Here is a 27,815-nt window from a genome sequence, read left to right on the forward strand (position 1 = left end):
TGTTTCTTGGTTTGCCTCTCTTCCCCCTGCCCATGTTCATCTGTTTTGTCTCTTAAGTTCTGCATATGAATGAAATCATATGGTATTTCTCTTTCTCTGATTCACTTCTATCTCTTAGCATACTACTCTCTAGCTACAACCATGTTGTTGCAAATGGCAAGATTTCTTTCTTTTTTATGGCTGAGTAATATTCCTGTGTGTGTGTGTGTGTACACAATATACATCACATCTTTATTCATCAGCCAATGGACATTTGTTTTTTTTTTCCCATAGTTTGGCTATTGTTGATAATGCTGCTGTAAACATCCAGGTACATGTATCCCTTTGAATAAGTATTTTTGTATCCTTTGGGTAAATATGTAGTAGTGCCATTGCTAGATCATAGGGTATTTCTATTTTCAGCTTTCTGGGGGAAACTCTGTAGTGTTTTCCAGAGTGATTGGCCACTTTTAACATCACAGAAGAAGACATAATCAGACATTAATTTTTTCTGATGTGATGCAACAGGAACCATAGAATACCTATTGTATTCTTGCCAAAGAATTGAAATAGATCTTATTAGTTCATAGGACATATAGGACCAGAGTAAGATAGGAAGCAAGAGTTAAATTACAAAAAATTCAGAATAAGGAAAATTCTGTAGGAGCAAACTGTTTAGTTTCTTCGACAAATAAATTGCACACAGGTTCATGTATATGTGCCCACAGGCACATGTGTGCACACACAGGCAGGGAACCTATAAATTAAAATCAATATAAGAGACATATTCCCTAGATTAATTATTTTAGATATTATTCGGATCCTGATTTGAAAAAAAAATGTAGTGAAATTATATTCATTAAATAATCATGGAGATCTGAATATTGTCTATTTTGGTAATTTTAAGAGGAATTTTCTTTTTGGTGTTATCTTGCTATTATAGTCATATTCTTTTTTTTTAAATTTTTTTTATTTATGCGGGAGCCCGATGTGGGATTCAATCCCGGATCTCCAGGATCGCGCCCTGGGCCAAAGGCAGGCGCCAAACCGCTGCGCCACCCAGGGATCCCTATAGTCATATTCTTAAAAAGACTTCTTAACTTTAGAGACATAGATTGAAGTATTTCTATTTCAAGTGGTAAAATTTCTGCAAAATGATACAAAAATGTGTGTGTGTGTGTGTGTGTGTGTGTGTGTGTGTGTGTGGCAGATGGGGAGAGAAGGCTGGTGAAGTGAAGAAAATTAGATTCGTTATATACTAAAACTTCCTAAAACTTCAATACTAAATCTTTCTAATGCTGTATTTGTTTGAATATTTCCATGACAAAAAGTATTTTAAATGCCAAAATCAAGTTCTTTATGCTAAGGCAGATTCTTTAAAATGTTAGGTGACATTAGGGTATTACCACTTTTTGGAGAGCAAATGACAAAAACCCATTTAAATTAGTTTAAAGGGGACAAAATGGGAGGGAAATGTATTCATTTATATTACTAAAAAATTCAGGAGATGGAACTGGTTCAGACACTCTAAAGAATCAAATGTCTGCATGTGTCCTGTCTTTCTCTTTCTTCCTTCCTCTTCCCCTCCTGCTATATCTCTTTCTTGCCTGTTTCCCCCATCTCCTCACTCACTTCTAGGCTCCACTTCCCTCTGTTCCATCTCACCTCTCCTTTCTACAGCCAAGATTACTCCATGAGAAGGGGGTTAGAGACAACACTAATAAGACACAGTGCCAGTTTAGCCACCAGTGGAAAAAAGAGAGATTCTCCCAATGAAGATATTATCAGTTTCAGGTGAAGAAAGTGAGTTGAAGTGATCATACTCCCCAGTCATGGTTTAATCAACTTATGTCCACTTATGGGCCTGCTCTAATTGTCTTTATCATAATTTCTATCTCTTTCCTCCCTAATCCCCACTGCCATTTGCTTCCTACAAGTTTCAGCAAAGATATTGGTTGAGTTTTTTATATCCTTTTATGCATTAGTATCTTTTTAAAATATAGATTATAGTTTTGAATGCATATATAGAGGCTTGTATATCTCATCTGAAATGACTCTTTTTCCCTTTAAAACTGTGTGTGTTTAAATAACTTTCTATTAGGGCATATTTACATACAGTAAAATACACAGATCATAAGCATACAGTTAAACGAGTTTGACAAATGTATATTCCCATGTAATGGACACCCTAATCAAAACACAGAACATTTTCATCACTCCAGAAAGTTTCCCTCTGTCTTTTTACAGTAAATTGCCCAATTAGATGCAACCACTGTTCTGATTTCTATTATCATAGGTTAGTTTGCATGTTCAATGACTTAATAAACATGGAATTGTACAATATGTACTCTTTTATGTCGGTTTTTAACTATCTGTGAGAGTCATCCAAGTTTTGCATGTATTGATATTTTAAATCTATTATTATTGAGTAAAATTCCACAGCAAGAATATAATGCTGTGTTTTTAAGATAGGTATGTGTGCATCTCTTCATTTATTTCTGATTGCTTCACAGTATTCTATAATAGCATCTTTGCTATTTAATTCATCCAGTCTCCTGACCACAAACATTTGATTTTCTCTTATAGCCTATTAGTAAAAATAATTGTAGCAAGCATCCTTCAATGCATTCCCTTTGAGCGCTGTGTGAAAATTCTCTGGAGTATATAAACATTCTTAATTTCTTTGATAATGCTCACATCACTTTATATTCTCTTCAGCAGTACTTGTAGACATTATTTCCCAATGTGGGCCATGAATAACATTACGATAAGGTAAATAATATTAACCAGTATTCAATATTTTTTACAGCATGACTTTCCAAGGGAAATTTTTGTGATGAAGGAAATATTCTATATCTTTATAGCCCAAAATGGTAGCTACTAGCTACACATAATTATTGAGCACTTGAAATGTGCCAGTTGTGATTAGGAACTTAATTTTAAATTTTGTGTAATTAATTTAAATGCAAATTAAATAGCCACATGTGGTTCATGGGTACCATATTGGACAGGGATCAGGGTGTTGAGATTTGAATTAGTTCCTAAAAACATTGGAGAGATACTGGAAAGGGATTCAAGAGAATGACATGATATACTTTTGTCTTAGAAAGATCATTCCAACTGGGGTGAGACAAGAGTGGAGTGGGATTCAAGAGAAGTCAAGAGATATTAGTCAAGAAGTATTAACTGAGATGATGCTATAGAAATCCAAGAAAAAGAAAAGAAAAGATGGCAGCTTGTGGAGGAACAGTAGAAATTAAGAGAAGAATCAAGGGTGTAAGTGGAAACACTGATAGAATCTGGAGAAAGATTTGAAATGATGGACCAGAAAAGGACCAACAATAAATTCCAAGTTTCTAATATGGACCAACCACAAGATGCATGGAGGTACCTACTTTCTAATGAAGGTCCCAGCAACTCATATGGAAAATCACCCATTAACCAGGAGTGGTGATGGAAACTTAGTCAAGGTCTTTTGAATCATGGAAAGACTGTGTGTGGAGCCAGATTGTGTTAGGGTCTGGAACCCCATCTGTTACTGCTCTGGTTTCACCAAGGCTCATGCCAAAGGTCACCTTCATCTGTCTTACACCATCTTTTGCTCAGTCATAGCCTGACAGAGTTTAGCACGAGAAGAATGAAGTAACCTGGAGAAACTTCTAAATATCTGGAAGTTCTGAGGTTGACACAGAAGGAAAAGTCTGGGAACTGATATGCATCCATTGTTTAATGTTGCAGGCAATTAGTGATCAGGAGCAGCTGGTATGGTTAAACTGTTAAAAATGCCAAAGTAAGTGAAACAGAACATATGGGATAGGTTTTATCTCCAAAATACTGCTTTGAGGATAATATTGACATAATTTGCCTATCATATTTTCCCCCTTTGAAATGATTTGCATAACATTTCCTAGAAATAGGCTCCATATGTGTGTTAGTAATTTGGTGGAAGAAGTGTAAACTCAAGCTCATTGAAGGGGAGCCAGCTACAAGAGGAATCATGAATCTACAACTGAGCCAGGCAACATCGCTCTTCATGGGAAAAGTAGGTTGTCAACGGAAAGTCAACAAAAGGAGCTACGAAACAGTTAGTGAGTCTTTTCTATATGACAACCACTGAACTAGGCATGTATGTTGTCATTAGTCAACTTTCTAAGTATGTTAGTAGCTCCATTTTGTAGATTTGAAAAGTAAGATTTAAATAGAGATGGTAATCTGCTCAAGTCACACAGACAGAAAATGCCAGAGCCAGGATACAAACCAGTTTTACTTGACTGAAAAATGGCTCTTCTTAGACCAAAAAAAAAAAAAAAAATCAATCCATCTCTGGATTTGGACAAGTGTAGTGATTCTCAAAGTGTGGTCTCTGGACTCGTAGCATAGACCTCACCTGGGACTATTTTATGAATATGAATCACCTCAGACCTACTGAATCAGGAATTCTGGTGGTGAGGCCCAGAAATATGTGTTTTAACAAGCCCTCCAGGTAATTCTGTTGCATGCTACTGTTCTGGAACCACTGGATAAGTGAGATTTAATTAATCGTGTAAGAAGTAGTTACCCAGGAAAGGTGCAGTGATAGGATATCACTGGGAGAAAGCAAAGAAATAGAATACATGTTTTCTACACAAAGAGTAATTGCAGAATATTTGGGGGAATATGCATAACTGGAATATCAACAACTCTGTTTTAGTGGAAATACTAGGTAAATGATTTTGAACACTTTTTTCTAGTCCCAGATCTGATACTAATGTGCAAGTTGGCTTTGGAAAGATCATTTAACTTCTATACCTTTCCTTTTAATCCAATGGAAATGACAGTGGTGGTAGGCATAATATCTAGTACATTTTCATGGCCCTTTAGAGTTTCCAGTGCCTTTACGATATTTTATAGGTAGGTGGACAGTGATGAGCCAAAAATTAAAAACTGCTTACTTAGAAAATCCCCAACATGCCTTCAAAACTGACATTCCAGTAGAGTTTTTTCAATGTATAAATTATTTTTACTGAGTGTCGGGTTTTTTTAAGCCGGTATAATTATTTTTAATTGCTTAAAATAAAAAATAAATAAATTCTAGTAGAGTTTTTAAAAGTAAGATATAAATATACAAAATTATAGATGGCCAAGTTAATGGTTCTCAAGCTTAATTACACGTCAGAATCACCCCGGCACCTAATGGAAAGTAAAAAACATCCAAACCTTTCTCCAGAGCAATATACTGTGCTCACATCACATACACACACACACACACACACACACACACACCATATATATATGACAGGTGATTATAATCACTTTCAGGTGATTATAATATGCTTCTAACATTGAGAATTGTGGCTCTAAAATTAAGTGAATCTGAATGAAGGAGAAACGACAGTGGCTAGCAGTAGTTTGAGGAAGAACAGTAGTATTCTAGCTGTCTTTGTGACTCTCCATCATCTATCTATGGAGGAATCTAGTTTACTTAGCTTGGAATTTAAAGTTTTCCATGCTTTACTCCCTGAGTACATTTCCTGCTTCCTGTTCCGTTAATCACTTCCATAAGCCCAGCCTTTGGCCACATTAGACTCCTTGCTTTTCTTCAGCTATGCCCAGAGCTATATATGTTCTCTGTAATTTTAATAGTCCTATCTCCTTTTACTGGTTTTGTCTATTGAAAGCATATCCTCCCTCCACACAGTTCAAGTGTTATATTCTTCAGGCACCATCATAGGGTGAGTATCCTTCCTCTGATGGCATATCACATTTGGATATTAATCCACTAGGATATTATTGACTGCATAACAGAACACCTTGTCTCAAATAGCTTCAATAATAAAGACAATGCGTTGTCTCAGAAGTCATGAGGCGGGATGACTTATAGGGTCAATTAATTTAATAGCTCAACAGTGTCATGAAAGACTCAGGCCTTTTTCACTTTTTCCATCCTCCAGCCTAGCTTTGGTTCTCTTGGTGAATCTAAAACAGCCACCACAGTTCGAAGTGTCACTTACAAATATAACTATGCCCAGTGGGTGGAAAGAGCTTTTGTTGATGTTGGTTTCTTTTGAAGAAAAAGGAAACCTTTCCAAGAATCTGACCATCAGAGACTTCTTATGTTCCATTGGCTAAAATTATGTCACATGCTTGTTTCTAAACCTTTCACTGGTAAGGGGAATACAGTTTTTGTGACTGGCTCATTGAAGCACATGATTAATAGAAGGATTTCCTGAACAAAACTGGAGTGTACTTAGAAAGGTGGAGTGATGGTAATTGGTGAATGCTGCTTGGCTAAGCTGTTAACTCCTCTCAAGCAAGTAGGCCCTTTCAAGTTAAATGATAGTTGTCTGTTCCACTATTTTAATTCTCCTGTTAAACTCAAGTCTCCTTGAGGATAGGTTTTTGTTTAAAAGCATGACCTTTGGAGTCAGGCACACCTGGCTTGAAATTAAGGCGATAAACCCCTCCCAGTTTGCTTAAGGCTTTCCTGATTTTAGCACCCAAAGTCATATATTCACAGAAACCCCTTAATCCTAGACAAATAAGGACAGTTTGTCTCCTTCTCTGAAATCTCATCTCTGCCATATATTGGATGCATGATTATGAGGTCAAGTCATTTACTCCCTCAGTGTTTCATTCAAGAACCACTTCTTGAATGTCCACTATCTGCCAAGCACTGTTTCAGAAAGTTCTCCTTGTTTTCCTGACCACTCTGGCACCAGCTCTCTAATTTCCCGCAATCATGCTAAAGCTGTCCCGGGACTGCCTTGTGTGTGACCCCCTCTCTGCACCCCATCACTCAGAGATGATGTCAGAGGAAGCCTGGCCGCCTGACGAATGGGGCTTGGGAAATCCCCAGGAGTTTTCAGACACTGTTTCTGGCCTGAAAAACAAAAACACCCGTGAAACAGCCAAGGGTCCCAATCTGCTCAGGGAACATGCCGTCCTCTCCTGTTTGCAGGGCCATTTCTTGGACAAGCAGTGGCTCTGTTTGCTGGACTTTTGGCCCCGTGCAGTCACTGTGAGGCAAGGCACATATTGCACAGACGGGCCAGTGAAATGAGGTAATTGCGGCTTTCGATGAATGCTATTTCTGTCTCCTGGGCAATGTTGGCTGGGATATGAAGAACGAGAGCTAGTGTATCTGACACATTATGGCTTTCTCCACAAAGTGGAGATAGATAACACAGGAGGGGGAAAGCCCCATCCTGTTTGCTCCTCCTAATAACTCCATGCACATACCATTTTCAGACAAGCCTACTCCAAGTTGGAAAACTCTTCCAAATGCCACAACTTTTCCATTTGGACACCCAAGCTGTCTTTCAGTGTAATTTAATATAGTTGTATTGAACATAATTTATGAGCCAAGCATGTTAGATGTGTCATCAGTTTCCTCTTCCCAAGGACCCCCAGAAATAGATACAAATAGTATAATATGTAGAGAGGAGCAACATGACACAGGATGGTGAGGTCCCAAGACAGAAGAACCCTTGAGTCTCTCTCTGTAGTAGAGTTGTTTCATCACACACTGTTATTTTAGCCATTTGTGTTGGATTACTGTCCCCAGAAATACACTTTATTCTTTCATGTTACTTCAAAATGGGAACTAGTAACATGATTTCTTTTTAACACTTCCCAGCAACATTGTGTACCAGAGTACAATGAGGACTCCAACTGCTTGCCTGAAAGTTCGGTTTTCTCACATGGATTGTTTCTGTTTGGGTTGTGTTTTTTGTTTGTTTGTTTGTTTGGCTGGTTGGTTGGTTTCTGTTCTTTTTGTCCTCACACATTGGTGCTTATTTCCCAACACTAGTTTAGGTTGTCAGTGAATCCACCTCTCAGATTCCCTCAGTACTATTCCTCACTGACTTTTTAGTTTGGAATGTTTTAATGAATCAGCTAGATAACAACACATCATTAAATTCTTATATAATGTAAGAGTAAATAAGCTCCACTCTGGAACCCAAGGGGCTATTTTATTGTTAAAAGACAAAGACTTGGTTTAGGAGGCACTTTTAGTTATCCATAGGAAGATGCATTTCATTAAGAATATTTGGTGAAGAATAGGCTTTTTGGAATCAGAGTTCAAGTACAAGCACTATCATATTCTTACTCAGAGGGCTTGGTATCCATTTAGCCTTCCAAGATTCTGTTTCCTTATCAGGAATATGGGAAGAATGCATGTAATGCATTTGCATTTTGCAAATATTAGAAGATGTATCATATAAAGAGAAACTTCTTGCAAAATTCCAGATGCCTTGTGCAAGCTCTATCAGTAATAGAGATGCATTAGTATCAGGGGTTGCTCTGTGTTGTGTGTGTGTGTGTATTAAATATTATTTATTTATTTATTTATTTAGGAGACAGAGGGTGTGTGTGCCGGGTGAGGGACAGAGGGAGAGAATCTCCAAGCTTGATCTCACAACCCAAGAGATCATGCCCTAAGATGAAACCAAGAATAAGATGCTTAACTGACTGAGCCCCCAGGTACCTCTATATAATTTTTATGTCAGTGTCTCAGAAGTCTTTCCCTGTATATCCCTAGGTCATATGGACTGTGTTAGAGATAGTTATCTTTGGGTGAGTGAGCTATTGCATTTACACCTGTGTCTTCATGTTCATGTTGCCATTTCCATAAAGACTTCTCATGGCCTTTCTTGCTCAGGGAGAGGTAGGATACTGTAATTGTGTCATCACAATTACTTTTTTTTTTTTTTTTTACAATTACTGGTATTAAGGTGACCTGAATTCAAGCTTCGAATGTGCCCAGGATTCAGTCTTCAGTCCCTTGCCATGTTGCCCATTTCCTCTGTCTTCTCCTCTCTTCTACCCCTCAACTTCACTGACTTTTGCAATACTGAACAACCATGCATCACTTGTATTTCCTGACTCCTTCTAACCATGCCCCTTGAGTCTCATTTTCCACCCCAAGATGTTAATCAGGTACTTTAATAGACAAAACATTTCCCACTCCAGGAGAAATTATTGTGCTGGCCACTACATTAATGTATATATATATATATATTTTTTCCCCTCTACAATTAGAAGTATATACATAATCCAGGAGGTTCCTAACTGCCTTAGATACATTTAGAGGTAGGTAGGGAAGTTAGAGAGGGCTTCACTAAGCATATACTATTTCAGCTATTTGAGCTGAATCTTGAAGGATGAGATAACCATGTGTCAGCCCTCAGTCGCTGCTCTCCCCAGTGCTATTTCTGGTCACGATGAAGTAGACCCAATTAGGTGAGCTCCCAGCATGCTCAGAAGGAGCATTCACCACCAGCAAGAACCATTAGAGTTAATAGAAGTTGCAGAATTGGTGAAGGGCTTATGAATGGTGAGGATGGGACGTGTTACTGGATGTTTGCTCTGAGTTGGAAAATAGTATTGTATGTTCATTAGAACAACATCAAAACAAAATACCCTCTAGGAAGTCCTGGTAACCAAGGTCATCAGTATTAAGAAAGCAGAATGCCTAATCCCTGGGCAGACGTTATGTCGTGTAAAAGCCTCATTTAGAAATATTGATGAATTGATCTATACCTTTAAAAAATGCTTAAAACACTGGTGATTGTGCTTATGTAATTGGAAGGAGGAGGCAGGAAATGTAAGGCAAGCCATATTACTCATTCAAAAAGCACTGTTGGGATGAGCAATATAAGGGCAAATCCATGGCAGAGAGGGTCCCAAGAGTTTTGTTCATAAAAGCACCAGACTGGGAGAAGCAGGTTTTGTACTTGAAGGAGATATAAAAGTGAAGCTCAAAAGGTATAGCAGCTAAGGATGCCATATTCCTCTAAGTCTGGCATTGTATTCATGTCAGTGAAAGCAGCAGATGTTATGGATACTTCAGGTCCAGATTCTCTTTACATACTCCATCACTTACACTATAAACTTCTGGACCATGTTTGAGTCCCCTTGTCACTCAACACTCTTAATTAATTTAGTTTTAAAACTTATCTCTCCTAAATGTGTCTCAGTTCATTGAATTCACTCTTGCCCTAATGCTACAACCCTGGCACAAGCCCCATTTGTATTTTTGCCTGAGTGTCCTGGCTTATTCCTTAAACTAAGATTTGCATTCATATACCTGAGGATCCTGTTAAATTGCAGATTCTGGTTCAGTAGGTCTGGGATGAGGCTTGAGATTTTCTTTTTTTTTTTTTTTTTTGAGAAAGAGAAGTGAAGGGAGGGGCAAGGAGGCTCAGTCTCATGACCCTGAGATCACGACCTGAGCCAAAATTAATAGATGCTTAAATGACTGAGCCACCCAGGCGCCGCTAGATTCTATAGTTTTAACAAGTTCCCAGGTGATGTCTCTGCTGCTAATAGGAGAACCACACTTAGGGTAGTGAGGCCCAAAGGGCAGAACCCGGCCTTGCACACTCCATAGTCCATATTCCCACCTACCTCAGAGAGCCTCTAAAGGGTTTGGGGATTAGACTTTCTCTGTGAGCCCCTGAAGATGAAACAAAGACTACTGAATGGAAGCAGAGTGAAATCTGGATATCTGGAAAGCAATTCTGACACCAAAAACTGATAAACAATAATATAGACTCTCTTATGAGATGAGCACCCCATCACCATAGATATTCAAGTAGAGTCCAAGCAGTGTTTTTCCTAACATTATACTCTGAACATTTCAAACACAAAGGAATGTTATACAAACTTTATGGTAAATACCATATGCCTGTGTTCTAGATTCTACAATTAGTATCTTAGTACACTTGCTTTATAATATATCCATTCATCCCTCTGACAACATAGTGTTTTTTCTATGCATTTCAAATTTAGTTGCAAACATCAGTACATTCCTTTCCGAATCTTTAGTCTATTTATCATGTATTGGAGTTCAGTATTTGTTTGTTTATGAGGTGAAACTCACATGCAATGGATTCACAAAACCAAAGTGTGCCATTTGATGAGGTTTGACAAAGGCAAACCCCTATCAAGATATGAAACATTACCGTCACACCAGAAAGTTTTCTCATGATACTCCAACAGTCAATTCCCACCCCTCTCACCCTAGAAGCCACCACTCTTCTGAATTGTTTCCACCATAGTTTAATTTTGCCTTTTCCAGACTTTCATATCAACAGAATAAAGTATCTACTCTTTTGTGTACAGCTGCTTTCATGCTGCATAAATATTTGAGATTTACCGATGTTGTTATATGTACCTGTAATATGTTTTTTTGCTGTTTCTTGAGACATCTTTGATACAGTATAAATTCACTTTTTCAAATTGTACAAATCAGCGTGTTTTAGTGTACTCACAAGGTTATGTACCCATCACCACCTGTCTAATTCCAGAACATTTTAACTTTACCAAAAGAAATCCTGTATGTGTAGAGTCACTCCTCACTCCTCTCCCCTTTTTCCCCCAGCTGCTGGCAACTACTATTCTATTCTGCTTTATTTCTATGGATTTGCCTATCCTGGACATTCCATATAGTGGCCTGTGGTATGAACTTGTCACAGTTTATTCTTCTCTTCTTCTGTTAATGTAAACCTGGGCTATTCCCAGTTTTTAGTTATTTTGAATAAAACTTCTGTGAATATTCATGTAAAGGTTGTGTGGACATGCATTTCAATTTTTCTTGGGTCAATGCCAAAGTATACAATTACTGGTTCACAATATACACATGTTTAGTTCTATTAGAAATTGCCAAAAATATTTCCAAAGCGTTGTACCATTTAAAAAAATTATTCATTCATTCATTCATTCATTCATTCATTCATTCTGAAGGATGGGGCAGAGGGAGATGGAGAGAATCTCCAACAGACTCCTCGCTGAGTGTGGAGCCCAGCTCAGGGCTCAATCCCAGGACCCTGAGATCGTGACCTGAGCCAAAACCAAGAGTTGGATGCTCAACCAACTGACCCACCCAGGCACTCAAGTTGTACCATTTTATATTCCCATGAACAGTGTATGAGAGTTCAAGCTGCTCCACATGCTCACCAGCATGTAGTATTGTCAATTTTATCTTTAAATTTGGGCTACCCTTAGTGGGCCCAACCAATATGTAACAGGAATATGGTAGCATAGAATCCTGTACAATAAGGAGCTTGAAAAAGAATGAGTCCGCAGAACTCGGAGCTCCTGGGGATTCAATGCAAGTTACATGTACCCCTGTATTAGTTTTTATATTGTAGCCATGACAAACTACCACAAACGTAGATTAAAACAACATACATTTATTATCTCATGGTTCTCTAGGTCAGACGTCTCTGTAGACTCAGCTGTTTCTCTATTCCACGTCTTAGAAGGCTGAAATCAAGGTGATGGCTGGTTTGGCCCATTATAAGGAGGCTGTAAGGAAGAATTGGTTCAGGTGTCAGCCACTTTTGGTTCCTAGAGGCCTCTTTATAGCCCTTGCACACGGCTGGACCACAGATCGAGCAAGTGTTTTTGGACAATTCTTGTGCTTGGAATATCTTTGACTTACCCTTCTGCCACAAGTCTTCTGCTTCTAGCTGGAGAAGGTTCTCGGCTTTTAAGGGCTCATGTCATTAAAAAGTCAGCTGGGTAAACTGGGATAATCTTTCAATAATTATAACCACATCTGCAATGTCTCTTTTGCCACGTAATGTAACATAGTCACATGATCCAGGGATTAGGACACATATCTTTGGGGAACCCTTTTTCTGTCTACTACAGCTCCATTAGGTGACTAATGCCCAGCCCTCTCGCAGATGAGGAGGTTTGGAATTTTGGATTTCCTCCACTCTACTCCAGTTCTTCCTCCTCTATCAACATTTCATGAGCTCTGATTAAATGGTTTTGGCATTTCATGTAACTGGATCAAGAACAACTTAATGTGGAATATTTCAGTTTCACTTGAGGGCTATGAGTGCTACTTCATAGATTGATGAAAGAATGTAGTCAGTTAATTAATGCAAGTAAAAACATGTGGATAGTGCCTGCCACAAAGTAACTGCTTTGTAGACGCATAATTGTCATCTCAGCTCTGCGAATGAGCCTTCATGTGGGCAAGTCACTCTTCTTCCCCGAGCTTAAATTTTCCCTCCGTTATGATGTGTCTGTTGACTGTTCTTTGTGCGCACTACTATCCTTTTCCCTTCTCCTTTCTGCTCTCTGACCTAACATCCTGACCTCTATGTGCTGTATCAGTGAGGTCCCTTGCCCACAGGTGGTCAGTTGGGTTTCACCAAAAGAGACCAAAAAAAGGGAAATGGTAGGGATTGGGATTTTCATTCTTCTGCTCCCTGTCAGGGCCACATGTGAACAGTGGCTAGTCTTTCATCTAAAGACTGCAATTCCTGTCAGTTGTTATCTCCTACAACTGTTGTCCGCTTTCTCAAGACTCCAATAACCCAATCCTTCTTCTCATTCCCTCAGGCCTAAGGTTGCTATTGCCAGCATTATGGTGGTACATCAGTTCTTTTTGGTTTCTCTGACCCTGGTCGTACCTTTATTTTATTTATTTTTTTATTAATTTTTATTGGTGTTCATTTACCAACATACAGAAAAACACCCAGTGCTCATCCCGTCAAGTGTCCACCTCAGTGCCCGTCACCCATTCCCCTCCAACACCCGCCCTCCTCCCCTTCCACCAACCCTAGTTCGTTTCCCCGAGTTAGGAGTCTTTATGTTCTGTCTCCCTTCCTGATATTCCCCAACATTTCTTTTCCCTTCCTTTATATTCCCTTTCACTATTATTCATATTCCCCAAATGAATGAGAACATACACTGTTTGTCCTTCTCCCATTGACTTATTTCACTCAGCATAATACCCTCCAGTTCCATCCACGTTGAAGCAAATGGTGGGTATTTGTCATTTCTAATGGCTGAGTAATATTCCATTGTATACATAGACCACATCTTCTATATCCATTCATCTTTCGATGGACACCGAGGCTCCTTCCACAGTTTGGCTATTGTGGCCATTGCTGATAGAAACATCGGGGTGCAGGTGTCCCGACGTTTCATTGCATCTGAATCTTTGGGGTAAATCCCCAACAGTGCAATTGCTGGGTCATAGGGCAGGTCTATTTTTAACTCTTTGAGGAACCTCCACACAGTTTTCCAGAGTGGCTGCACCAGTTCCCATTCCCACCAACAGTGTAAGAGGGTTCCCTTTTCTCCGCATCCTCTCCAACATTTGTGGTTTCCTGCCTTGTTAATTTTCCCCATTCTCACTGGTGTGAGGTGGTATCTCATTGTGGTTTTGATTTGTATTTCCCTGATGGCAAGTGATGCAGAGCATTTTCTCATGTGCATGTTGGCCATGTCCATGTCTTCCTCTGTGAGATTTCTCTTCATGACTTTTGCCCATTTCATGATTGGATTGTTTGTACCTTTAGAAGTCATCTCTTCATTGACCTCTCCTAAATTAGCCTTTCTAAGTCTGGCACATTGATCCTGTCTGAAAAAGTGGTGATGTACTGGACCATTTCTATGGGCCCTTGTCTATTTAAAATATTGGAATTCCTGGGCACCTGGGTGGCTCAGTCAGTTAAGCATCTGCCTTCAGCTCAGGTCATGATCCCAGGGTCCTGGGATCAAGCCCCTTGTTGGGTTTCCCACTCAGTGGGGAGTCTGCTTGTTCTTCTCCCCTAATTGTGCTCTCTCTCTATCTCTTGCTCTAATGCTCTCTCTCAAATAAATAAAATGCTTAAAAAATATATTGTAATTCCTTGGTTTTCAGAATTCATGAATTCTCCATAATTCAACAGTTACTCAGTGCTTTTGTAGATGTGCTGAAGAAGACAAAGAAGAAAAGACACAGTAAGAGCCTTGGAGACATTCACTCTTTCAATCATTCATTCAGAAATTATTGTGCACATACCAAATGAGAGATTAATACCTTAGCTCTTTAGGCTTTTTATCACCTCCTGTAATACAACCACTTTTCCTCTGAAATATTATGTCAAGGAAAAGGAGACATGTGATGAATATTTATTATCTGCTGGGAGCATTATACACATCTCTCAGTAGTTCTTCCAGGAGTCCTTAAAAGAAGAGATCACCTCTTTTTACCAGATGAGGAAATTGATGCCCTAAAGATACTATGAGAATTCAGAATCAGATCTTTCACTCAGATCTGCAACATTTTCTTTAACCAGGTTGTCTTTAGAGCCTTAGCTGTTAGGATGAGAATCCAGTGACCCGTGCCTTAAATTCATCATTGATGTACAAAATCAGCATGGAACCAGGCATGTGGGAGCAGTCAAGATGGTTTGGATAAATCATTGATTAACACAATAGATGAAGGGATAGATTTTTGCAGCTGGGTTTCACTTTCGTAAAGAAGTCAGAAGCAGACACAGGTTGATACAAAAGACAGCCAGAAAAGGGCTAGAATGTTGTCTGGAACTTTTGGTGAGAGTGTCTCCAGAAAGATGAGGCACTTGGTGCGAGCTGGGGTTTGACAAGCTTCCACTGCCACTCTGTAAGCCCTCTCTTGCTGCCAGGTGCAGGATGTTCCCATGAGGAGGTTAACCACATCTCAGCATTCTTTAGGACTACGTCTCTTGTGATGTGGATTGTCAGGGACTATGCATATCCTTATATAGCTCTGGAGAGAATGCCAGGACAAGGCACAGTTCTCAACTAGAACAATAGTACAGCAGAACAGAATCTGCCTTCACCTCGGAAATGCAAGGAGGTTTTCGAAGATGATGCTTCTTCCTTCTGTAGAAATGGCCATATTATTAACATGCATTATGTTTTCTGTAGGTTATTATATCTCAGCTTTGTAACTGCTGCATGAGGCAGGTATTGTTAACTCCACTTACACACTGCAGAACTGAGACTCCGAGTTCACATGAGTCAGGGTCGCAGCATGGATAAGTAGCCGAGCTGGTACTGAAGGGCAGGCATGTCTGACCTCACGTGGCTTCCTGTCCTCTATCAGAATACTACAAACAGTACACATTAGCATCCAGCTAGTGTTTTAGGAGAACTATTATGTTCTGCCACTTACTTGGGAAATTTATATATGAACTCAATTGCCTTTCTAGACCATTAACACTTTGATAACTGATTCATCTAACATACTGTAATTCCTCACCATTTTCTTATTATTTTAGTTTAAATTTATGTGTTTCCCCCCACCCCCGAATTTCTTTTTTTTTTTTTTTTTTTAATTAATTTTTATTGGTGTTCAATTTACCAACATACAGAAAAACACCCAGTGCTCATCCCATCAAGTGTCCACCTCAGTGCCCGTCACCCCTTCCGAATTTCTACAGTGCATCTAACTTGCATAGTGTATTAGCTAGAGCTCTACATTTTTTTTTTATTTTTTTTAATTTTTTTTTTTATTTATTTATGATAGTCACAGAGAGAGAGAGAGAGAGGCAGAGAGAGACACAGGCAGAGGGAGAAGCAGGCTTCATGCACCAGGAGCCCGACATGGGATTCGATCCCAGGTCTCCAGGATCGCGCCCTGGGCCAAAGGCAGGCGCCAAACCGCTGCGCCACCCAGGGATCCCGAGCTCTACATTTCAAGTTGAGAAATAGGGACCATAGTCTGAATCCACAATTTTACCCATATAGCCTTGGGTGAATAATTTCAATGATCTGAGTATCAGTTTAACCCTTTATTGAATGGGGGTAATTATCTCTGTCCAAGTTAGTTCAACAGACTTTGCAGGACCAAATTAGATAATAGACATAAAAGTTGTATTTAAACTGTAAAGTACAATAAAAATGTAGGTTAATTTTGTGGTTTTTACCATTCAATATAATGTGTGTGTGTTTTTCTCTCTCAACCTGTAATCAATCCTATGAATTAAGAAAAATTTGCTTCTCGTAGATTTGTAGATTATTTTCTTCATTCTTTCTTTCCTCCTTTTCTTCCTTTGCATTTTCCTTAGCTTCTTCAACAAACTCCTTTTTAGGTCTCACCATGGACTTTTGCACTGTGATACAGCATACAAGGCCAAATAAGCCACAGTCCCAGCCATAAAGAAGCCTATCACTCAGCATAAGAAGTAAACAGATGACATTTTCCTCAAGAGAGGAAAAGTGGATTAACTGAGCTCCATGGCAAGGTGACCAGAGACAAGCTGGACCCTCAGTTCCATCTGCTAAGACAGTATTTCTACCCTTTTACAAGCTTCCTCTGGGGGAGAAAATACCACTTCTTTTTTTTTTTTTTTTTAAGAATTATTTATTTATTTATTCATTATATATATATATATATATATATATATATATATATATATATATATATAAAATATATGGAGAGAGAGAGAGGGGCAGGCAGAGACACAGGCAGAGGGAGAAGCAGGCTCCATGCTGGGAGCCTGATGCAGGACTTGATCCAGGACTCCAGAACTGTGCCCTGGGCCAAAGGCAGGCTAAACCAATATCTCCAAGATAGAATCTGGTTTAAAGGAGAAGGAAGCCAATGAGTGTTCATTAAACATGTTTACATCCTGCTCTCTCTTCATGTTCCCACAAGTACCTTTATTCCATAGGAAAGGACAGAAAGTCCAGAAAGATGAGGTACTTTGTGTCAGGTCATAGAACTAGAAAATGGTGAAGCTCTGTTCCTACTCTAGGCCAGTTGAACTTTTTAAGTATTTTAAGGCAGAGGCATGTTGAAACAATACAGAATTAAGTGAAAGCAACAGGCTAGATTTTACAGGCCAGTAGGGTCTGTCCTTCATAGTCTTCGGGCCTCAAGCACTCTACGCCTGCTCCTTTAATACCACCCATAGATGACTGTGAATATGGCCATGTTAGCCAATGTTTCCTTTCTTGAGAGCTATTCCATTTGGTGCCTGTCTGGAGATACAATTACATAAACCTGTTGATGGCCTTTGAAATTGTCTAAAGTCTTCTCTTCAAGTTGAACAGACACCCACTCCAGCTCAAGGGAGCAGCCTATGGAAAATTCCTGACACTGTATGTTCTCGTAATTTTTGGAACACTGTAAATATTTGAGTCAGTAGATCTTAATCCATAAACACAGCTGTACTTAAAAAACCCTGATGGGGAGTTATTATAATTTAAACAATTGGGTAACAAAACAAATCAATGTTAATCATTTTCGTTTTCTAAGGACAATGGACTCAGACTTCTCATAAAACTGACATGATGAGCTTTGCAATTGCATCCACAAATAAACTTACAAATGCTAAGATAAACCATTCTCAACTTTTTAAGAACATTGTAAAAAGAAAGTGAGGTGGGGGAGGGCCAGGAAAAAGAAGAAAAACAAAACAATTTTGAGCAAGACCAAGACTCTCATAGCCATAATGCACATGAGGCCTCCAAAGATAAACATTAAGGGAGAAAACCCTCTCTGGGTTTCTCGTTTCTCTGTCTAAATTATGTTATGAATTACCATTATTTGGGGATTATTCTTGTATCTGTCAGGACTAACTCCGGCTCTCTTCATAGACTTTCTCTTTATTGCAATTTACAGAAAGGATTCAGAATAACCAATTCATTCCCACAAGGGACATTGAACTCTTGTGCGTCAAGCACCATGCTAGGCACTGGGGATAATATGAAGAATGAGATGTAGCTCCTGTCCTATAGGGGATCATAGTATAAAATCTGAAACGAATTGTCACAGATGATTTTTTTTAAATAAATGAATAACCCAACATTGCATATGAGAAAGATAAAGACTTTGGAGGACATTTCCAACTAGAAAGTTGAGGGTAGTATTTGGGAGTAAGGTTGGACAGTCCGTAGAGTCTTCATGGAAGAAGAGACATTAGAGCTAATGATATAAAGGAGCTGAATTTGAGGCAGGGGCCAGGGAGGAATCCAGGCAGAGGGAGCTGTTTGAACAAAAGAACAGATTCAGGAAATAAAGGAAATAGTTTGGTTAAAGTTTAGGTTCATTTCTGAATTTTCTATTTTGTTCTATCGACCTATGTGTCTATCGTTTCAGCTGAAGTTTAGGAAAAGGAAAGAAGACCAGCACCTGGTAATGTTGGGAGGGCAAAACATAAACAGTTGTGAAGGGCCTGGGATTTTAGGCCTGAGAGGCTTTATAACCTCTTCAATAGCATAGACTAATTTTGGTAAAGACTTGACCAAAGTGGGTTATGGAAAGATTCATCTGGCAAAGTAGAGCAATGGATTGAGAGGAAAAACAAGTGGAGAGACTTGGGGAAAGGCCATAAGACCCTGGATTGCAACAACAGCAGACAGATGGAGAGCAGAACAAGTGGTATGAGAGGGATTGAGAAGATAAAATCGGAATGACTTGCCAAGGGGTTGAATACGAGGAAAACCAGATTTTACAGACCTAATGGAGACAACATATTTCAACTGGAAGGAGCCATTAGGATTAGAGCATTTAGTGTTGGAATTCAGTCCAAAGCATTATTGGGTTCCAAATTATTCTTTTTCTACATATAAATGACAAGACATTATCTTCCCCTGGGCTTTTAATGAGTGCCCTTTCACTGTCTTCCATTCCCCTCCTTTGTGTATAAACTATATATATATATATATATATATATATATATATATAAATATATATATATATATAAAATAAATATAGTTATATATGATCATATAATTATATATGATCATATGTATAATTATTAGTAATATTGTTATTTAATTTTGACATTCTGTTTGGGGAATCTTCTGATGTGATTATCTTATCTCTTAAAATTTATAATAGATGACACAATCAATGATTATCTAAATCTAAGAGTATAGGAGGGAGACAAAGGTTACAGCATTTTCTCAATACCGACTAGGAGCCAGGTGCTTTTCATGCATTGTCTCTTGGGATTGTCATAATACCATTTGACAGATTAGAAAACTGAGATGCAGGTATATTCCTTTTCACTGTAAGAACTCTGTTACAGCAGAGGAATCTTTCAAGGCCAAAACGAAGACCAGCACTTCAGTTGGATTCTTCTTGGTCTACTGATGCCTCTGACAGCTTATCTAACTTTACTTTTATTAAGAAGCTACTATGTGCAAGGATATACTACGCACAGAACCCATAAACATGACTACAGCACCAGATTGGAGTCTAAAACTCTTTACCTAGTCTGTATGTCCTATGTGTCCTACACCTTGCCTAGCTGTCCTCCTGCAACTCTTACCACTCTCCCTAAACCCTGATTGTTCTACAACCACAGCTGAAGTTCCCCCACTTTTCTCTTCATTTGCTGGGCTTACTCATTGCTTTTTGGCTCTTCCTAGAATGCATATTTATCTTTTCTTATGTGGCTAAAATCTACTCATCCTTCATTTCTCAGTCTAAATATGACAGAAAAAGCCATTCTGCTCTCCCAATCAGGTTAGCTCTCCACATAAAAATTTATCAGTGTTTCTATTTCACTATGCTTGAGACACTTTGAATTTTTGTAGTTCTTCATTATTATTTGATTTCCTCTTCCTACCATAATCTCATTGAAAACAGCTAACCATGTCTGGCTGGCTTGCCTTTCTCCCTCCTTCTCTCCCTTCATACCTTCCCTACTCCTTTCCTGTACTGGAGATATAATAGAGTCACAGAAATACTCATTGACTATCTTAATGACAGACTCAGTACAAAGTTTAGACTATGGTCAAACTGAGGCAGAGTTTTGGTGGGTGGTAGCAAAATGAAGAACCAGTTAAGTTTCCTGGAAAAAAATGTTGAAGTTAGATGGAGAAATACAGACAAGAAAACTATAAGCACAGCTTATTGAGGTATTAATAACTGTAACATTGAATAAGACTCAACATCAATATGAGACTTTGTATGTAGATTCTTGTTTCCCTCATTCCATGTATGTTTTAAAGCCAAGTCCAAGCCTTCTGTGTCTACTTTTGGTGTACCCTCTACTATCTTCTATAATCATTAACATTCTATCAGGAGGATAGAAGGAGCACTACATGGTAGATCAGCTTTTCATGGTTAATTAGAGTCGGCAATTAAGTCTTAACTTTGGTCTCAGTTGAGACTTCAGGGTCTAAAGGAATAGACACATTAGAAAGATTGGGTGAAAAGGGCGGGGGTCATGCATGGCCCAGAATCTACAAAAGGAGGAGGGTTGGGTGTTGTCAGAATTTCATAACCTGCCCAGCAGAATGTCTCAAAAACCTAATTAGGAGATCTGTGGCCAATCACATTCCCTATTTAATTCCTAGAAGCCCCAGTTCTAAACTCATTTTAATTTGTGGCAGCTTTGCCCCCTCCTCCCATAGACCCAGCTGTGCCTCACCTAAGGAAGAAAACCATTCAGAAGCTACAAACCATTCATCCCTCAGATATACAACTAATCCATGTCATTCAAGCCCAAACCTTTTCTCACCACTGAGAGTAAAAGGACTCTCCAAATCTACCTCTGCCCTCTGGTGCTACCATCTTTCATTTTACTGCTTCATTGCTTTTCCATCTGTGCCAATCGTATTGGGAGACGTTACCCTTTCTTCCTAGTCATGGAGAATCATAATTATTTTTTGGCTGCTGAGCTACAGTCTGGGGGACTAAGTGATGCCTCCATGTTCATTCTGAGACAGCACATTAAATTCACACACTGTAAATAGAATGGATTCAAATGAATAAAAATAAAAAATTCATTTATTGTCAAGTTTAGTTTTGGGGTTTGGAGAAGAACAATCGTTCTTACTACACTTTAAGTCTTTTTCTGGGTTCTGTGCTCATTTAGTTATATTATTGGGTGAATACATGCCTGTATTAGATGCTAAAAAACAAACAAACAAATAAAAAAACCTCTGTGCAATAAGAAAAATCTAAAGACACTATGAGAGTCCAGAGGGGAAAATGGATCTATGTAGCACAGTGAATATAATTTTAGTTTAAGAGTAAGGGCAAGATTTGAGCCATTCTCAACCTCTTCAGTTTTCTTTATTTTCCGACTTGTATAATAAGAGAGTTGAATGTAAATTGACTCAGTACTTGTATCCAACATTTCTATCCTTTCCAGCATTTAACAACCCAATAATCTTATTTTTTTTTACCAATTAGATAATCTTGAATAAATTAATTTCTTCATGTTGAGATATCTTCCTATAAAAATTATATATATGATATACATATGTGTGAGATATATATGTGCATATATATATATATATATATATATATATGATAAATTTGTTAACACACGGGAGATATTAGTGCTCATGCTAATCAGGAAAGGCTAGTTCTTGTTGGTTTAGTGGTGTGGTGGTTAATGGGGCTAATGGTAATGGTAGGGGCAAGATAATGGTAGCTTAGTTTTGCTGTTGGGTTTGATAAGGGCAGCAATTATAGTGTTAGTGCAAATTTTATTGATGATGGTGATTACAGTAGAATTGAGCTCTTGGTGATGAGGCAATGAGAGTGATGATGTCATTCTATTAAAGGAGGTCTCAACACACAAAAGATGAATTTTACCTCCACCACAGTCCACAATTCTGCTTGCTCTGCCACAAGATTGAAACTCAAATAGAATATTTAAAAATATTCCACAAAACCCATTTTCACTCCTCCAGAAGATGTAAATTAGATGCCCAGGAAGTTGTGAAAATAGTTGAGGGTCCTTTGCATAAATGGATATCTATTGAGTGAGTAATTCTGGCATTGGTTCCATAAATCGCACACCAGCTCAGAGCTGAGGTATTAAGACATCTGTGAGATTAATGGAGAACTAATGAGAGTAAACTCCTCTATTATCTGCTCTTCAAGATTAAGAACGTTCTAAACAAAATCGAGAGCATTTGCAACAGCGCAGAAAGATGAAATAGTGTGCTCTATTATGGGAAAGATGAGGAACTCAGAGTTGGGATCACTAAACAGACGGAGAACTAGTAGATGAGAATGAAAAAGTTGACTGTGGCCAAATCGTGGGTGGTCTTGCAAGTCAAGCTAAGGAGCACCTGTTCTGTCCTGCAAGCAGGAGCCTTTGTAGGGGAGTGACCTGATCATTATCAGAACATTATTTCATCTGCCAAGTGGAAAAGAGTTTGTTGGGGGGAGGGATGTAGGGAGGGGACTGGAAATAACAAGACCAAAATGTCATAGTGGTTTAAATGAGAAGAGAGGGATCCCAAACCAGGTTGAGGCTGTGAGGAGAGATTTAAGACATTTTGGAGCTGAGACTTTTCAGACTTTGGAAACAGGATAAAGGTGGAAGAGAGTATAAAAAAAAAAATAAGAGAAAATGGGGAACTGAGAAATAATTTCTATTTCTATTTTAGGCAGCTGCTTCAATTAGTGAAAAGAATGGTAAGCACTGTGATGTAAGATATCTAGCAGCAAACCTACAAGGGCTCCTCATGGCCAAAACTGAACATTTTGGGCAACAAAATAGAAAATAGTAGTACTGGATTAGAATCCACAGAATAAAATAAATATCCATGAGTTGATGAAGATATAAAAAAATATTTGATTCTTTAGATAGATGGGACTGAATGGACAGTCCTTACGATGGGATTCACATTAATACAAATGGAAGGGAAGAAATTGAAATTGAACAGTAATCAAACAGCACAGGGATACTTGCTACATACAAGTTTTACTAATGGATGCTGAAATCAGTGAGTGAGAGATTGGAGAGAAACAGGAAAGAGTCTCAGAGATACCATTTCTGAGATACTTGCCAACTACGGAGGCAGAGGGGAGAGCAAGTTTATTGTGGAGCAACCCTCTCCACGTGATCAAGGGTAACTTCACGTCACCAGCAAAAAAGACACACAGAGAGCATAACCCAGTGATATGATGCCCTGAGGATATAGCATCACTTCTGTGACATTTGTGCCCCAAATGTATTACCCTCACTCTGATCATGTGAAAACACCAAACACAAACTGAGGGGCCTCCACAAAATACCAGTACCCTTCAAAGATGTCAAAGTCGTGAAGGACAAAGGAAGACTAAGACCAAAGGACTGTCGCATTCTGTAGGAGCTAAAAAGAAATAATGACTAACTGTAATGTGGGATCTTCATAGAATTCTGGAACAGGAAAAGAACATGAGTGGAAAAACTCGTGGCATTTCAATAAGGCCTTGAGTATAGTTAATGGTTGTTGTACCAAAGTTAATTTTCTCATTCTGATGGTTGTACTATAGTTATGTAGGATGTTTACACTGGGGGAATTTGGCTAGAGGATATATGGTAACTGTGCTCTATTTTTGTGACTTTTTTAGTAAGCTTAAAAGTAGTTCAAAATAAAAAGTTTTGGGTTTCTTTAATTGTTGTTTTTTGTTTTTAATGTCTGATGGCAAAGTGGTTGTTCATTCTGGGTCATTTTCTTGGTGATAGGCATCCTGGTTCCAGTACTTGCTCTTCTGCTCCCTTCTTGTGAGATTTAGGGCAAACCACTGATCTTTGGTCCTCCTTTTCTCTCTCTCTGTAATGGGCTGATGGTATTTTATTTTATTTTTATGTTTATGTTTATTTATTTAGAGAAACAGCACATCAGCAGGGAGAGGGACAGAGGGAGAGAACCTCAAGCAAACTCCATGCTGAGCATGGAGTCAGATGTGAGTCTCAATTTCACGACCCTGATATTATGACCCAAGCTGAAATCAAGAGTCAGATGCTTAACTGAATGAGCCACCCAGGTGCCCCCCTTTCTTCTTGTGATATTTTATTTTACCTCTCCACAAGTAGCAGGCTGGTGCACCTGGTCTGTGCAGATATTTCCCTGCACTGAGGAATCTGTGCAGTACCATTTGGGTTGAGATAATATTGAATTCAGGTCTAGACTTTTTACTGGCTAGCTGTGAGGTCTTAGGCAAATTATTTAGTCACCATAAGGTTTTTTTCCCCAATCTTTATTAATAAGTTAACAATAGTATCTAATTCATAGGGTTGCTGTGAGGATTCAGCGAGATAACAAATAGAGAATGCTTAGCCCTGTGCCTTCTACATGGAGAATGCTTAAAATAACAATTATTAATATTTTCCAAATTTTATGCCCCTAAAAGAACTTAAGGAAAGCAGCACTGAATCACACTTATGCACAGAGGTTCTGACATGGTAATTTTGTCAAAATATGTTTGAAGAAGGTGGCTTGCCTGACTGAGTGAGGTTTTGGGGTGGAGTGTCCAGTTGGGAGTGTAGGCGCTAATCAGATTGGCTATAGGGGCTGCTCGTAATTTCTTCTCCTAGGCCCGCTGTCGTCACTGCCCGCATCCCTCCCTGGCACACCCTGACATTATACATTTGGGGTAGAAAACAACCTCAGACAAGGTACTGTGCCCAAACGTGGTTAAGGAGTTAAATTTAGAACAGACGGACAGCCTGACTTCATTTGGCTGCTGTGCTCCACATCTCACATCCAAACCACAGTGGTTCTCTATGCATTCCCGAAATCAAGGGGTGGAGGAGGAAGAGTGTTTGAGAAACTCCTACCTGGCAGGCCTGTTCTCCTTCTGCAAGCATTGGTCCCCAGGGGCCCAGGAGCTGAGCTCATTGTCCTTTGTGTTGTGCTGGGCCTCAGGTCCATAGAGCAGCTCCTGGGGTAGGCAAAGTCTCAGCGATCAGGTTTCTAAACCAAAGGATGACATCCAAACTGACAGCCAAGCTAGAGAGAGGCTGCCCTTCCAGCCTCACAGTAGGCTGAGACTTGTCCCTCCACATGCCCATGGCCACTGCGTGAGTCCAGCTCACAGCATCCCTCCACAGATAACCGCAGGAGCCTCTTTGCAGGCCTCCCAGAGTCCAGATTCCCTCTCTTCCCTCCAAATCCCACCATGGCAGTGCCAAGAAGTGGTTTGGGAGAACCCCCAGGACACCTCATCACTCATTCAGGCCTAACCTCCCAAATCATTCCCAAAATCAACATGCGATCTAAATAAAACCAGCTCTTATTAGCTGAGCAAGTGCTCTGTAGACATATGCATGTCACTGCCTTTCTTCACTTTACCATGCTAACTTCATCTTGACACTACTGTGCCCCCCCACTATTTGAGAGTGCAGCCTTTCCTCTGTCACCTGCTGTCTAGGGTGCTCGATGACTCTCCCTTGCCTATTTTCCCAGTCTCTCTTCTCACTGAGCTTCCATCCCGCGGTATATACACATGACCAGTGCTCCAACTGTGTGGAGCTGTTTGTGCTTCCCAGCATGAGTTTCTCTCTTTCTTCTACCCTTCCTCCAAGAATGCCATTCCACCAGTTATGACTAGGCTCAGAGATCAGGATTCAAAATCTATGCTCAGATTCTACTCTTAAATGGTATTAGAGTTCTTTGAGCTCAACTGTTCTGCCCATGTTACACTTTCCTCAAAACGACACCAGTAATAATTTGTACTGCACCAGGCATCATGCTACTTTTTTTGCACACATTAGCTAGCTTAACACTCACAAGAAACCTATAGGAAACTAATATTATTCCCATTTTATACCTAGAATAACTGCATCTGAGTGAGGTTAAGTAACTTGCAAAAGGGTATTAGAAAAGCGGCTTAGAATTTAACCTAAACACCAAAGCTTCAGTATGCTCTTATCCAATGCATTATCCACATCCATGCCAGGATTCCCCTCTCTCCCTCCTTGGCAGTTGGAACAACCAAATCCAAGAGAAAGAAATGTTTTTCCTTAAGGATAAACAGAGACTTAAAGGGAGAAAGAGAAAATCTATATTTCCTACTTCCCAGCCTATGGACTTCCCTCCTGCCAGTTTCTCCAGCAAATGTGTCATTGCTATAATCGATGTGGCGGGGTGTTCCTTACAGCGCCTACCATGTAGTAGGAAACTTGAAAGAAAGAAAGGCAGCCAGCTGGTATCTATATAGAGTCCATGCTTGTCAAGATCCTATCGAGGCATTATTTCAACTAGGGCCATGTCAAGAGTTCCAACAAAGGAACATGATCAAAACTTTATTTCTCTGAGATTCTGGCCCTCATCTATAAAATGGAAGAGCAATTCCCTTTCGCAGAGTTGATGTGAGGATTAAATGAGATATTGCACATAAAGCCCTTTGCACGAACCCTCACAACACTCTTAGTAAACAGTAGCTACCAGCCCATAGGGTACCTCATCTTCAAGGCCAAAGTATTCATGGAAAGAAGACAACAGAAGATGTCAAAACAGAAGAAACCTTAAAGAATTTTTATTTAGGATTCTTCCCACAAGAGTAAAACTGAAGTTGTAAGAAAAAAGATCCAAAAAAAAAAAGAAAAGAAAAAAGATCCAGGTCAAGTAAGTGGTGCCAAAACTCAAAGGACTGGAAGCTCAGTCTCCTGACCCTAGGTCCATGTGCTTTCTAGCACAGACTCTGCCTCTACGCACCCAAAGGATAGACAGTCCTTACTAAATGGGCAGGGAGAGAAACAACAGGTTTTAGTTCTGGTCTTTCCACCAAACTATGAACCTTGAGGGTGTATATGAAGAGAAAAAAGCAGGAAGCTGATGTGCACCCTGTATAAGATCGGCATGAATTCATAGTGAGGCCTGAAAATAGAAGTCTTGTCACATACTCCGCTGAGCTTGCTACAAACACCTCTATTGTTAATTCAGAAAATTCCGACCCTTTGTCTTGTTTCTTTATAAGCCAAGCCTCATTTATGTTACCGCTCCTTGTATGCACTATTCATAAGACAGGATTTAGGAGCGTAAATCTTTTCTTTTCTTTTCTTTTCTTTTCTTTTCTTTTCTTTTCTTTCTTTTTCTTTCTTTTCTTTCTTTCTTTCTTTTCTTTCTTTCTTCTCATCCTCTTTCTCCATCTTTTCCCCACATATTCCTCATTTTCCTTCTGTATCTCCCTATTCCCTCCTCTTCCCTTCTTTTATTTTTTTTAAATGATTTTATTTATTCATGAGAGACACATGGGGGGTGTGGAGACACAGGCAGAGAGAGAAGCAGGTTCCCTCCAAGGAGCCCGATGTGGGACTCAATTCCGGATCCCAGGATCATGCCCTGAGCCAAAGGCAGACACTCAACCACTGAGCCACCCAGGCATCCCCCTT

This window comes from Vulpes lagopus, chromosome 7 (genome assembly GCF_018345385.1).
Source record: "Vulpes lagopus strain Blue_001 chromosome 7, ASM1834538v1, whole genome shotgun sequence".
Classification (NCBI taxonomy): Eukaryota; Metazoa; Chordata; class Mammalia; order Carnivora; family Canidae; genus Vulpes; species Vulpes lagopus.